The 15134-nt window shown below is 48.7% G+C and overlaps 1 protein-coding gene across 2 annotated transcripts in view; it reads left to right on the forward strand.

Moving 5' to 3' along the window:
• The first annotated feature begins 4324 nt into the window (after positions 1-4324).
• The window catches only part of LOC123765227 (major facilitator superfamily domain-containing protein 6-A), a 107006-nt gene continuing 96196 nt past the window's right edge, over positions 4325-15134 (forward strand). Inside the window, exons 1-2 of one of the 2 annotated variants that reach the window (XM_045753710.2) lie at positions 4325-4395; positions 9174-9545. The gene's annotated coding sequence lies outside the window, so the exon portion shown is untranslated. Of the gene's footprint in view, positions 4500-9173; positions 9546-15134 lie in introns of both variants that reach the window. The other variant, XM_069335551.1, reaches the window with a different exon arrangement.

The following is a 15134-nucleotide window of genomic DNA, read 5'->3' on the forward strand; positions in this document are numbered from 1 at the left end:
AGCTCCTACACCCAGGTACACAAGCCCCTACACCCAGGTACACAAGCCCCTACACCCAGGTACACAAGCCCCTACACCAGGTACACAAGCCCCTACACCCAGGTACACAAGCCCCTACACCCGGTACACAAGCTCCTACACCCAGGTACACAAGCTCCTACACCCAGGTACACAAGCCCCTACACCCAGGTACACAAGCCCCTACACCCAGGTACACAAGCCCCTACACCCGGTACACAAGCTCCTACACCCAGGTACACAAGCTCCTACACCCAGGTACACAAGCCCCTACACCCAGGTACACAAGCCCCTACACCAGGTACACAAGCCCCTACACCCAGGTACACAAGCCCCTACACCCAGGTACACAAGCCCCTACACCAGGTACACAAATAACGCCAAAATCACTATTCGTGCTTCGCTATGCTGGATGGAATTTGTAATAAAATATAAAAGTCGGCTTTTCTCACAATATTATTTCTTCAGGTTAATTGTTTTAATGAAAACAAGGTAAGTTTACATTAAAATTGTTGAGTGGAAGACGGGCACAATACCAACACTTTCCCTTCAGAGCGTCACGTTGAGAAGTCAAGAAAACATTGAGGAGTTGGAGTGTTGGTGCCGGAGGCGGCTAGTTCATTATTTACCCCGTTCTCTTCCTGTGAGCTGTAGCGCAAAAAGGATTACAGAGGTCACAAAAGGTCATGCTGCTCAAATAACCTAAGCTCGTGGAGATGTGACTAACTCTGTAGTTAGTTAAACGGGTCGTTGGGTCATGCCTAACATTTGCTAGAAGTTGCTAGGCTTAGTTACCGTTTATCTTTATCAATAAATTACAATGTTTGGCCGTGATGCTAGCCTCGTTAAACTTTGAAGGGTGACTCTTGGGGCTCAAGGGACTGTCATAGGGGAGGGGGGAGTGTCGAAGTCGGCCTCAGTGCCCCTCTTTAAGACGACGTCGACTTCCATGAAGTCGACGTGGTGAAGAGGAAATGGTAGCCGCCGAGACCAGACTTTCTTCATCATTACAAAATTAAGTTGGCAGATATGCCCTCTAGGGGGGCCTCCCAACACTTAAATAGCGCTACCTTTTGTGGTCGACCCGGGCACCACCGGGTATATCATCCAGTAAGCGGAAAAAAACACCATCATTCCCAATGGCTAAAGAGACGGCGCCATGTTTGGCGCCACAAGCGCAGGTGTAGGCGGAAGCACCTGGCGTGCCTCGGGCCACACCTGTGAAGGTCACCGGTGGGAATACTGAGCGGCCGCTGAGACACTTTCACTCAGGTGAGTCTCACTCAGACTACACCAGGCACCTCTCAACACCCCCCCCCCCCACCTCCCTCTCTTATTGTATACATTGACATGTCACGAAGTTGTGATCATTCTATATTTAACGTTAGTTCAACATAACAGATGAGGAATGTTAGGTAAACATTAGATGAGAATGTTGACAACGGCAGAGTCCCAGCAGCAACAGTGAGTCCCAGCAACAACAAGAGTCCCAGCAACAACAGTGAGTCCCAGCAACAACAGTGAGTCCCAGCAACAACAGTGAGTCCCAGCAACAACAGTGAGTCCCAGCAACAACAGTGAGTCCCAGCAACAACAGTGAGTCCCAGCAACAACAGTGAGTCCTAGCAACAACAGTGAGTCCCAGCAACAACAGTGAGTCCCAGCAACAACAGTGAGTCCCAGCAACAACAGTGAGTCCCAGCAACAACAGTGAGTCCCAGCAACAACAGTGAGTCCCAGCAACAACAGTGAGTCCCAGCAACAACAGTGAGTCCCAGCAACAACAGTGAGTCCCAGCAACAACAGTGAGTCCTAGCAACAACAGTGAGTCCCAGCAACAACAGTGAGTCCCAGCAACAACAGTGAGTCCCAGCAACAACAGTGAGTCCCAGCAACAACAGTGAGTCCCAGCAACAACAGTGAGTCCCAGCAACAACAGTGAGTCCCAGCAACAACAGTGAGTCCCAGCAACAACAGCGAGTCCCAGCAACAACAGTGAGTCCCAGCAACAACAGAGAGTCCCAGCAACAACAGTGAGTCCCAGCAACAACAGTGAGTCCCAGCAACAACAGTGAGTCCCAGCAACAACAGTGAGTCCCAGCAACAACAGCAGAGTCCCAGCACCAACAGTGAGTCCCAGCAACAACAGTGAGTCCCAGCAACAACAGTGAGTCCCAGCAGCAACAGTGAGTCCCAGCAGCAACAGTGAGTCCCAGCAACAACAGTGAGTCCCAGCAACAACAGTGAGTCCCAGCACCAACAGTGAGTCCCAGCAACAACAGTGAGTCCCAGCAACAACAGTGAGTCCCAGCAACAACAGTGAGTCCCAGCAACAACAGTGAGTCCCAGCAACAACAGCAGAGTCCCAGCACCAACAGTGAGTCCCAGCAACAACAGTGAGTCCCAGCAGCAACAGTGAGTCCCAGCATCAACAGTGAGTCCCAGCAACAACAAGAGTCCCAGCAACAACAGTGAGTCACAACAGTTATCAGACAGAGACAATGACACAAAGTACAGAGACACTAATCCCTGGCACACGACACCAGGAGTGTCAGGTGAGGCGACGCTGATCCCTGGCACACGACACCAGGAGTGTCAGGTGAGGCGACGCTGATCCCTGGCACACGACACCAGGAGTGTCAGGTGAGGCGACGCTGATCCCTGGCACACGACACCAGGAGTGTCAGGTGAGGCGACGCTGATCCCTGGCACACGACACCAGGAGTGTCAGGTGAGGCGACGCTACACAGGACACAGCAGACCTCAAGTGTCATGGAAGTCTTCTCTTTTAATTGGCCAAATAACAAGGCCAAGTTCCAGGTCTGACTCTTGGGTAAAAATGGAGAAATTAAAACAAGTACTATAAACTTAAACCTGTCGAACCGTACTATAGAAAGGAAAAAAAATTAAAAATTTGGGAGTAATCATGTCGGGAAATCTTCTCGGTCGCCCTCACCACCTCCAAGGCTGGTCTGGGTCCAACCCGTTCTCGCAAATTTAATAAGTCAATATTGACTTATTAGTTGCGTGCATAAGTGACATACTAAACATAACAGTTTCCCTTGAAAAGCTTCATAGAAAACACCGACCTTACCTAACCTACTTAGTATGTTAAAATAAGCATCTTATAGCTTCGTAATTACAATTGTTACTTAACCTATTATAGGTATAGGTTAGGCAATAATTGTAATTACGAAGCAATAAGATGCTTATCTTAACATACTAAGTAGGTTAGGTAAGGTCGGTGTTTTCTATGAAGCTTTTCAAGGGAAACTATTATGTTAAGTATGTCACCTATGCACATATTTAATAAGTCAATATTGACTTATTAAATTTGCGAGAACGGGTTGCTGGGTCACCATCACTTGGACGGGGAAGTGACAGGTGGTGGTGAAGGTGACGGGAGATAGTGACGGGTGGTGGTGGGAGATAGTGACGGGTGGTGGTGGGTGATAGTGACGGGTGGTGGTGGGTGATAGTGACGGGTGGTGGTGGGTGATAGTGACGGGTGGTGGTGGTGATGGTGACGGGTGGTGGTGGTGATGGTGACGGGTGGTGGTGGTGATGGTGACGGGTGGTGGTGGTGATGGTGACGGGTGGTGGTGGTGATGGTGACGGGTGGTGGTGGGAGATAGTGACGGGTGGTGGTGGTGATGGTGACGGGTGGTGGTGGGTGATAGTGACGGGTGGTGGTGGTGATGGTGACGGGTGGTGGTGGTGATGGTGACGGGTGGTGGTGGTGATGGTGACGGGTGGTGGTGGTGATGGTGACGGGTGGTGGTGGTGATGGTGACGGGTGGTGGTGGTGATGGTGACGGGTGGTGGTGGGAGATAGTGACGGGTGGTGGTGGTGATGGTGACGGGTGGTGGTGGGTGATAGTGACGGGTGGTGGTGGTGATGGTGACGGGTGGTGGTGGTGATGGTGACGGGTGGTGGTGGTGATGGTGACGGGTGGTGGTGGTGATGGTGACGGGTGGTGGTGGGTGATAGTGACGGGTGGTGGTGGGTGATAGTGACGGGTGGTGGTGGGTGATAGTGACGGGTGGTGGTGGGTGATAGTGACGGGTGGTGGTGGGTGATAGTGACGGGTGGTGGTGGTGATAGTGACGGGTGGTGGTGGTGATGGTGACGGGTGGTGGTGGTGATGGTGACGGGTGGTGGTGGTGATAGTGACGGGTGGTGGTGGTGATGGTGACGGGTGGTGGTGGTGATGGTGACGGGTGGTGGTGGTGATGGTGACGGGTGGTGGTGTTGACAGGAGGTCACTCCATGCAGCTCCCCACCACCAACAGTCTGGCGCGAACTGCCACGCGCGAACTACATCATCCCGGCCACGTTGCGCACCCGCCAAACAGTTCACAGTGACTGTGTGACAAGTGAGACTGGCACAGTTCTGCCACCGTGAGCGTCACGGCACCCTGGGGAGCTTGGCACCACTGGCTCCAGGTGAAACACGACACACACACACAACACACAACTGGTAAAGGCAAAAGGGTTTGTTATTGCCAGATGTGTAGTGCATGACAGGTGGTTAGACAAGGTTGTTGCTCCCTCTCTCACTAGTGCCAGTGTTGCTACTCTCCCTCACTAGTGCCAGTGTTGTTACTCTCCCTCACTAGTGCCAGTGTTGTTACTCTCCCTCACTAGTGCCAGTGTTGTTACTCTCCCTCACTAGTGCCAGTGTTGTTACTCTCTCACTAGTGCCAGTGTTGTTACTCTCCCTCACTAGTGCCAGTGTTGCTACTCTCCCTCACTAGTGCCAGTGTTGTTACTCTCCCTCACTAGTGCCAGTGTTGTTACTCTCTCTCACTACTGCCAGTGTTGTTACTCTCTCTCACTAGTGCCAGTGTTGTTACTCTCTCTCACTAGTGCCAGTGTTGTTACTCTCCCTCACTAGTGCCAGTGTTGTTACTCTCCCTCACTAGTGCCAGTGTTGTTACTCTCTCTCACTACTGCCAGTGTTGTTACTCTCTCTCACTAGTGCCAGTGTTGTTACTCTCTCTCACTAGTGCCAGTGTTGTTACTCTCTCTCACTAGTGCCAGTGTTGTTACTCTCCCTCACTAGTGCCAGTGTTGTTACTCTCCCTCACTAGTGCCAGTGTTGTTACTCTCCCTCACTAGTGCCAGTGTTGTTACTCTCTCTCACTACTGCCAGTGTTGTTACTCTCTCTCACTAGTGCCAGTGTTGTTACTCTCTCTCACTAGTGCCAGTGTTGTTACTCCCCCTCACTAGTGCCAGTGTTGTTACTCTCTCTCACTAGTGCTAGTGTTGTTACTCTCCCTCACTAGTGCCAGTGTTGTTACTCTCCCTCACTAGTGCCAGTGTTGTTACTCTCTCACTAGTGCCAGTGTTGTTACTCTCCCTCACTAGTGCCAGTGTTGTTACTCTCTCTCACTAGGGCCAGTGTTGTTACTCTCTCTCACTAGTGCCAGTGTTGTTACTCTCTCTCACTAGTGCCAGTGTTGTTACTCTCCCTCACTAGTGCCAGTGTTGTTACTCTCCCTCACTAGTGCCAGTGTTGTTACTCTCCCTCACTAGTGCCAGTGTTGTTACTCTCCCTCACTAGTGCCAGTGTTGTTACTCTCTCACTAGTGCCAGTGTTGTTACTCTCCCTCACTAGTGCCAGTGTTGTTACTCTCCCTCACTAGTGCCAGTGTTGTTACTCTCCCTCACTAGTGCCAGTGTTGTTACTCTCCCTCACTAGTGCCAGTGTTGTTACTCTCCCTCACTAGTGCCAGTGTTGTTACTCTCTCTCACTAGGGCCAGTGTTGTTACTCTCTCTCACTAGTGCCAGTGTTGTTACTCTCCCTCACTAGTGCCAGTGTTGTTACTCTCTCTCACTAGTGCCAGTGTTGTTACTCTCTCTCACTAGTGCCAGTGTTGTTACTCTCTCTCACTAGTGCCAGTGTTGTTACTCTCCCTCACTAGTGCCAGTGTTGTTACTCTCCCTCACTAGTGCCAGTGTTGTTACTCTCCCTCACTAGTGCCAGTGTTGTTACTCTCTCTCACTAGTGCCAGTGTTGTTACTCTCCCTCACTAGTGCCAGTGTTGTTACTCTCCCTCACTAGTGCCAGTGTTGTTACTCTCCCTCACTAGTGCCAGTGTTGTTACTCTCTCTCACTAGTGCCAGTGTTGTTACTCTCCCTCACTAGTGCCAGTGTTGTTACTCTCCCTCACTAGGGCTAGTGTTGTTACTCTCCCTCACTAGGGCCAGTGTTGTTACTCTCCCTCACTAGGGCCAGTGTTGTTACTCTCCCTCACTAGTGCCAGTGTTGTTACTCTCCCTCACTAGTGCCAGTGTTGTTACTCTCTCTCACTAGTGCCAGTGTTGTTACTCTCCCTCACTAGTGCCAGTGTTGTTACTCTCTCTCACTAGTGCCAGTGTTGTTACTCTCTCTCACTAGTGCCAGTGTTGTTACTCTCTCTCACTAGTGCCAGTGTTGTTACTCTCCCTCACTAGTGCCAGTGTTGTTACTCTCTCTCACTAGTGCCAGTGTTGTTACTTTCACTAGTGCCAGTGTTGTTACTCTCTCTCACTAGTGCCAGTGTTGTTACTTTCACTAGTGCCAGTGTTGTTACTCTCCCTCACTAGTGCCAGTGTTGTTACTCTCACTAGTGCCAGTGTTGTTACTCTCACTAGTGCCAGTGTTGTTACTCTCTCTCACTAGTGCCAGTGTTGTTACTCTCCCTCACTAGTGCCAGTGTTGTTACTCTCACTAGTGCTAGTGTTGTTACTCTCCCTCACTAGTGCCAGTGTTGTTACTCTCACTAGTGCCAGTGTTGTTACTCTCCCTCACTAGTGCCAGTGTTGTTACTCTCCCTCACTAGTGCCAGTGTTGCACACATATACACAGACATATTGGACACACAGACGCACCTACTGCTATTATGTAATTCCTTCCACACACATAAAATGCTAATTAAATATAAGTACTTTCTAGTGTCAAGGAATTCTCAACTTTCTGTTATACTCAATAAGCAACCAGTATGTAGCAGTTTAGTGGCCTGTATATATGTATATATATATATATGTATATATATATATATATATGTTAGTATAATTGGTAGCAGTCTTTCTTGTAAACATATGTTGTTAAATATGACCGAAAAGGTAAGATTAATAATTCTAACACGAATTTTCTCAGTATATTTGGTAGAGTGAGGCAGCTGCGTTTTGGCCACACTTGACTGGGTCTTGTTAAATAATGATTGGGCCGGAATACGGACCATAAGAAATTTTGAGAAAATTCGTGTTAGAATTATTAATCTCACTTTTTCGTTCTTATTTAACAATATATATAATATTTTTTACATTCTTGTACAGCCACCAGCACGTGTAGCGTTGCGGGCAAGTCCTTAATCCTATGTTCCCCGGAATACGACTCCCAAATTGTTTAACAACAAGGTACCCATTTTACGGTTGGGTAAACGGGTTCTGTTTCACTTTTTTTGCTCCTGGGTCAGTTTAGTGGATTATGTGGTAATATGTTCCTTGTGGGTCAGTCCACCGGGGGTTGACCTTTCAAACACTATTCTACAAAACCAATCGTGTGGCGCCTGAACCCAGCCGCCCCACTCCACTAAACCTTCACTCACACTGGTGAATGACTTGTAAACGGCACGTTAACAAGACCCACACACACTCACACTCTGGGGGCAAGTGCCACTCTCCACACACTCTGGGGACAAGTGCCACTCTCCACACACTCTGGGGACAAGTGCCACTGTCTCACAGTCTGGGGGCAAGTGCCACTCTCTCACTGGTTCAAGGGGATACACGTGTTAGATTATCAGTTCGAGTGTAAAGTCAGGAGTTATCAATACAGTTTCCCCATAGGTGACCCACACCTGGTGCGAGCCGTCCAGGGTGTGGGTATTAGTGCTGCCTTCCGGAGGTGTGTGGAGGAAGGAGGTCAAGTGTGGTGTGGAGGTATATGAGAGGTAGGGGGTGTGGTAGAGGGGAGGTGGTGTGGTAGAGGGGAGGGGGTGGCGAGGGTGACACTCCATTTACAGTGCCAGGGCTCGTCCTTGTGTCATAACAGTGCCACACACACACACCATCCTCCTCTGGAACCCCGGAGTTCCTAGCCTGCTCTACCACACACCATACATTGCCTCAAGTCATTGATGGGAAAAAGTTAGAAGTGTTTGCGTGTGTGTGAAGGACAAGATAATAACGAGGCAAGGGAAAGTTGGTAATGCAGATGAGGCAGACCAACGTGAGGAAATACTCATTAGCAGTTAGCAAGTGTGTTGCATATGAGGGAGAGAAGGTGGAAGCACTCACAACTCACAGCTTCAAGAGCAAGTCTGGCAGACTACTGCAACAGGTGTAGACGTGACTGTACCATATAGGTTTAGCAGTCCCCTTTGGTGTAATGGTTTAGACCCTCGCCTGGCGTTTCGCCAGCGTTTTATCCTGGGTTCGTATCCTGGTCGCGGAGGATGTACTGGACTCAAATCGTCAACTGTTGCCTCTGTTTACCCAACAGTAAAATGGGTACCTGGTTGTTAAACAATTTGGCAGGTCGTATTCCAGGGGAACATAGGATTAAGGACTTGCCCGAAACGCTACACGTGCTGGTTGCTCTATAAGAATGTAACAACTCTTGTATATATAATTATATAAAATATATAGAGTACAGCAGCACTGAGCGGGGAGTCGTGGAGCTGGTGAACTCTTCCCCTAGACCCACAAAGGTAAACATTACACCGAGGCGCTGGCGTCTCCCCTAACACGCCATCCCGTGCTGGGGGAGAGAGCCACCGTGTCACAACGGACCTCAAACAGTGTACTAACACCACCCTAACCTGAGACAAAGAGTCTTAAACGCCCATAAAAAACTTGAAGACGAGCATTATCACGGGGGAAACTAAAGGAATAATGCTGGAGGTTGTCATTATAACGAGACAAAGGCAGGACATCCCACCCAGATTATCTTAGTGCCTCGGGCTGACCGCCAGTTATTAGTGTTGACCGCAGGCTAGCGTGCTTGACCCACTGCCACTCACCAAGTTCATTGACAGAAAACACTTTGTCTTGGTGTATCAGGTGTAGTACAGTACGAGGAGTGTAGTGTAGTCACTCTTAACAAACTTGCCAACAACAAACCCACACTTACGATACACTATCACTATGCATTCTTCACACAGGTGATATTGCAATTGTGTAAAAATTAGGCTTCCTGAGACGCCGACTGAAAGGTAATGTCCAGGTAAGAGGAGCAGAGTGAAAGTGAGCGCGCGCAAGCGGGAAGGACAGACCATCTACCAGCTGCAGGAGGTGAGGGTCGCCTGTCAAGCTGCCAGGAGGTGAGGGTTGCCTGTCAAGCTGCCAGGAGGAAGTGTACCAGCATCCCTCCCTGCCGCTTCCTCACTGCCGGTGCTAAACACCCTCCAGCGTCTACACTACTGACGCTGGGCTCCTGCAGGAGGGACTGGCGTCGAGGAGTGAGGCCGCACGGACCTCCCACACCTGGAGTAGTCACCCCCGGCCAGCCAGGCCCCACACCCAGCTATACTTGGGTGAGTACTTGTACTATGAGGCCACGCTCCTATGTACTCTTATTTACACCTGATTCATGTAAGATGCTTGTAGTCGCATATGATTGTGGCCAACGGAGAGAGAGAGCGAGAGTTAACACATTGCCGAGGAATACCGTCAAACAACAATGCTAAAACTACACGAGAAGGAAAGTTGACTGTTGCTTGTGTTGAATACTGTAGACGTGAGTGGTAGAGAGGCAGAGTGGTGGTGGCTGGCGCCCCCTGCCGTTCAGAACCTCGTCAGGTTCTAAAACTCTTCCTTAACTCTCGCTCCTCCAACCTCTGGTCACTCACGATGGCCAAAACCTTAATTGTTCTTCCCATCCTCACGCGTGTGATATATATATATAAGTTTTTAGTTTTAACTGATTTGTTTTTATTTTGGTGGATTAAGATTTTAGTTGAGTGTGGGAGTAATGTCAACACCTCAGTCGGGGAGTCGGTCGGCCGAGCGGACAGCTCGCTGGACTTGTGATCCTGTGGTCCTAGGTTCGATCCCAGGCGCCGGCGAGAAACAATGGGCAGAGTTTCTTTCACCCTATGCCCCTGTTACCTAGCAGTAAAATAGGTACCTTGGTGTTAGTCAGCTGTCACGGGCTGCTTCCTGGGGGTGGAGGCCTGGTCGAGGACCGGGCCGCAAGGACACTAAAAAGCCCCGAAATCATCTCAAGATAACCTCAAGATAACATGAGGTACAGTAGACACAACAAAGAATTATGAACTACGTAATAAAACACAGTTTAGTAAGCGGACTAAAGTGACGAATGTTTACAATTTCCGCGATGAAGTGTTGCACCGTAAACACTGGTACACCTGAAGTGTTACACCGTAAACACTGGTACACCTGAAGTGTTACACCGTAAACACTGGTACACCTGAAGTGTTGCACCGTAAACACTGGCACACCTGAAGTGTTGCACCGTAAACACTGGCACACCTGAAGTGTTGCACACGTAAACACTGGTACACCTGAAGTGTTGCACCGTAAACACTGGTACACCTGAAGTGTTGCACCGTAAACACTGGCACACCTGAAGTGTTGCACCGTAAACACTGGTACACCTGAAGTGTTACACCGTAAACACTGGTACACCTGAAGTGTTACACCGTAAACACTGGTACACCTGAAGTGTTGCACCGTAAACACTGGCACACCTGAAGTGTTGCACCGTAAACACTGGCACACCTGAAGTGTTGCACACGTAAACACTGGTACACCTGAAGTGTTGCACCGTAAACACTGGTACACCTGAAGTGTTGCACCGTAAACACTGGCACACCTGAAGTGTTGCACCGTAAACACTGGTACACCTGAAGTGTTGCACCGTAAACACTGGTACACCTGAAGTGTTGCACCGTAAACACTGGTACACCTGAAGTGTTACACCGTAAACACTGGTACACCTGAAGTGTTGCACCGTAAACACTGGTACACCTGAAGTGTTGCACCGTAAACACTGGTACACCTGAAGTGTTGCACCGTAAACACTGGTACACCTGAAGTGTTGCACCGTAAACACTGGTACACCTGAAGTGTTGCACCGTAAACACTGGTACACCTGAAGTGTTGCACCGTAAACACTGGTACACCTGAAGTGTTGCACCGTAAACACTGGTACACCTGAAGTGTTGCACCGTAAACACTGGTACACCTGAAGTGTTGCACCGTAAACACTGGTACACCTGAAGTGTTGCACCGTAAACACTGGTACACCTGAAGTGTTGCACCGTAAACACTGGTACACCTGAAGTGTTGCACCGTAAACACTGGTACACCTGAAGTGTTGCACCGTAAACACTGGCACACCTGAAGTGTTGCACCGTAAACACTGGTACACCTGAAGTGTTGCACCGTAAACACTGGCACACCTGAAGTGTTGCACCGTAAACACTGGTACACCTGAAGTGTTGCACCGTAAACACTGGCACACCTGAAGTGTTGCACCGTAAACACTGGTACACCTGAAGTGTTGCACCGTAAACACTGGTACACCTGAAGTGTTGCACCGTAAACACTGGTACACCTGAAGTGTTGCACCGTAAACACTGGTACACCTGAAGTGTTGCACCGTAAACACTGGTACACCTGAAGTGTTGCACCGTAAACACTGGCACACCTGAAGTGTTGCACCGTAAACACTGGTACACCTGAAGTGTTGCACCGTAAACACTGGTACACCTGAAGTGTTGCACCGTAAACACTGGTACACCTGAAGTGTTGCACCGTAAACACTGGTACACCTGAAGTGTTGCACCGTAAACACTGGTACACCTGAAGTGTTGCACCGTAAACACTGGTACACCTGAAGTGTTGCACACGTAAACACTGGTACACCTGAAGTGTTGCAACGTAAACACTGGCACACCTGAAGTGTTGCAACGTAAACACTGGCACACCTGAAGTGTTGCACACGTAAACACTGGCACACCTGAAGTGTTGCAACGTAAACACTGGTACACCTGAAGTGTTGCACCGTAAACACTGGTACACCTGAAGTGTTGCACACGTAAACACTGGTACACCTGAAGTGTTGCAACGTAAACACTGGCACACCTGAAGTGTTGCACACGTAAACACTGGCACACCTGAAGTGTTGCACACGTAAACACTGGCACACCTGAAGTGTTGCACCGTAAACACTGGTACACCTGAAGTGTTGCACCGTAAACACTGGTACACCTGAAGTGTTGCACACGTAAACACTGGTACACCTGAAGTGTTGCAACGTAAACACTGGCACACCTGAAGTGTTGCAACGTAAACACTGGCACACCTGAAGTGTTGCAACGTAAACACTGGCACACCTGAAGTGTTGCACCGTAAACACTGGTACACCTGAAGTGTTGCACCGTAAACACTGGTACACCTGAAGTGTTGCACCGTAAACACTGGTACACCTGAAGTGTTGCAACGTAAACACTGGTACACCTGAAGTGTTGCACCGTAAACACTGGCACACCTGAAGTGTTGCACCGTAAACACTGGTACACCTGAAGTGTTGCACCGTAAACACTGGTACACCTGAAGTGTTGCAATGTAAACACTGGTACACCTGAAGTGTTGCACCGTAAACACTGGTACACCTGAAGTGTTGCAATACGACCGTATTTGGTGCAATCCTTCACCATACTTGAAGGTGATGGTCGAATATAACTGCTCGATACACGAGCAACAATTGGACGGGCACTCGACAACAGAAGGCTGGGGCTAAGGAGCTAAAGCTTGGTCCTGCAAGCGTACCTAGGTGGGCACACGAGCACTGGGCACAACCTCTTCCGCACACATGGTGGTCAAGTAGGTTTTTATGGTACGCTAAACTGAAGGTTTAATTACTGGTGAGCCTTTGACTGTTGATAGTTATACAGTGTACTGTGTACTGTGTACTGTGTAGGTGTACTGTGTACTGTGTAGGTGTACTGTGTACTGTGTAGGTGTACTGTGTTGGTGTACTGTGTATTGTGTAGGTGTACTGTGTACTGTGTAGGTGTACTGTGAAAAACTTAGGTACAGGCGACCATCCTCAAGATTAAGATAGAGTCTGCAGCTCACACTTGACCTGCTGCTCCAGCTCACACTTGACCTGTTGCTCCAGCTCACACTTGACCTGTTGCTCCAGCTCACACTTGGCACCGTTGTCATATGACACACCAGGTGAGGCACCGTTGTCATATAACACACCAGGTGAGGCGCCGTTGTCATATAAGGTACCGTTGCTATCTTACAAAGATAAGGAACCATTCAACATTAAATGTTGGATCAGTATTACCTGGTCCCCTCACTAAACCTGTACATCTTTGCTCAGTTCTGGCAGTTTAGTTTGTATAATTATACAGTTCATGAGCCCCGAAGCACTATGAAGTTCTTTATGACGGTAATAACCTTGGCTTGTGAAGTGTCGTAGCTGTTAAATTGCCTAATAAATGCAAATACTGTCGTCACGACTGAGGAGAGATGTACATGTTTCGTAAGTAGACACCCACATGCTTGTGGTATCCTGGTCGTGGCGTTCAACACCTGTAACAAGACACTCAAGATAAGTAAACAAAGTGTGTTTACCTGGATCAGGAAGAATTGCCTTATGCAGGCGATGAGTCACAATAACGTGGCTGAAGTATGTTGACCAGACCACACACTAGAAGGTGAAGGGACGACGACGTTTTGGTCCGTCCTGGACCATTCTCAAGTCGATTGTCTGTTGATTGAAGAATTGCCTTCATCTGGGGTTGAATCTTAGTCTTCTCAGTTCTACTCCTTCACGTCAGTCAAGACAACTGTCTCAAGTAACCACCTTGAGGTTACCTTGAGGTGCTTCCGGGGCTTAGCGTCCCTGCGGCCCGGTCGTCGACCAGGCCTCCTGGGGCCAGATTCACGAAAGCACTTACGCAAGCACTTACGAACTTGTACATCTTTTCTCAATCTTCGGCGGCTTTGTTTCCAATTATTAAACAGTTAATGAGCTCCGAAGCACCAGGAGGCTGTTTATAACAATAACAACAGTTGATTGGGAGGTTTTCATGCTTGTAAACTGTTTAATAAATGTAAGCAAAGCCACCAAAGATTGAGAAAAGATGTACACGTTCGTAAGTACTTGCATAAGTGCTTTCGTGAATCTAGCCCCTGGACCACAGGTCCAAGAGTGCATAAGATTGTTGTAATTGTATAAGTTAAGGATGTATTTGGTTGTAGTGCGGCCAGATACAAGAGGAGAGCGCTGTGGCACAGGTGGGGAATTGGACAGCTGCGTTAGGCGCATGATGAGAGGTTTAATAGGTCAAGGTGAGCTAGATACCTGTGTCAGGTGGGTGTTGATGAGCTAGGAAGGTGCAAGCTGGAGTACCCTCACTCACCTGCTCCCCCAGTAACCCGTCCTCACACCATTCCATCCAGCGGTCGACCCCAAAAAAATGCTGTTCATTCAAAATATGAATTTTCTCAAATATAAATAAATATTATTACATATTAGCATATTGGGCATATATAGGCGTAGGTTAGGTTAGGTGTTTAGGTTCTGTTGGCGATTATTTGTATTTGTAGTACGCGGGTGAAGCATTTACAGCGTTGTGGTTCGAACACAAGTCGTCAGTGAAGCACTTGTTCCGGAAGTGTTCGGACGTCAGCAGTTGTGAGTCGTGTGTAAACCGTTTTCATTTATAAACAGCTGGGGGTTGGCGGGTGGATGGAATGGACTTTGAGCCTGTGTTTGGAGGACGGGCTGCACCAGTCATCAGGACCGCTCTATATATACACAAAAACATAAAAGCAAATAAAGACACATATTCACGAAATAACTTTCTCTAAGTAACAACTTGAGCGTATAACAATTTGAGTGTCGTTAAGAAACTTTAAGCCACTTCGAGTTGTGCAGTGTTGGTGTCTTATTATCGGGGTCAGCAAGCCTGTTTGACTTACCGAGGTCTACCCAAGGTAAACGACAGACCTATCTTATAATGCGACCCACAACAGTTATCTGGCTCCAGGGTACCTATTTATTGTTGGGTGAACAGAAGCAGTAGGTGGAAGGGAACGGGCCTAAATTTCTCGACCTGCCTGGGAATTGAACCCAGAAT

The sequence above is a fragment of the Procambarus clarkii genome, chromosome 33, assembly GCF_040958095.1.
Source record: "Procambarus clarkii isolate CNS0578487 chromosome 33, FALCON_Pclarkii_2.0, whole genome shotgun sequence".
Taxonomy (NCBI): Eukaryota; Metazoa; Arthropoda; class Malacostraca; order Decapoda; family Cambaridae; genus Procambarus; species Procambarus clarkii.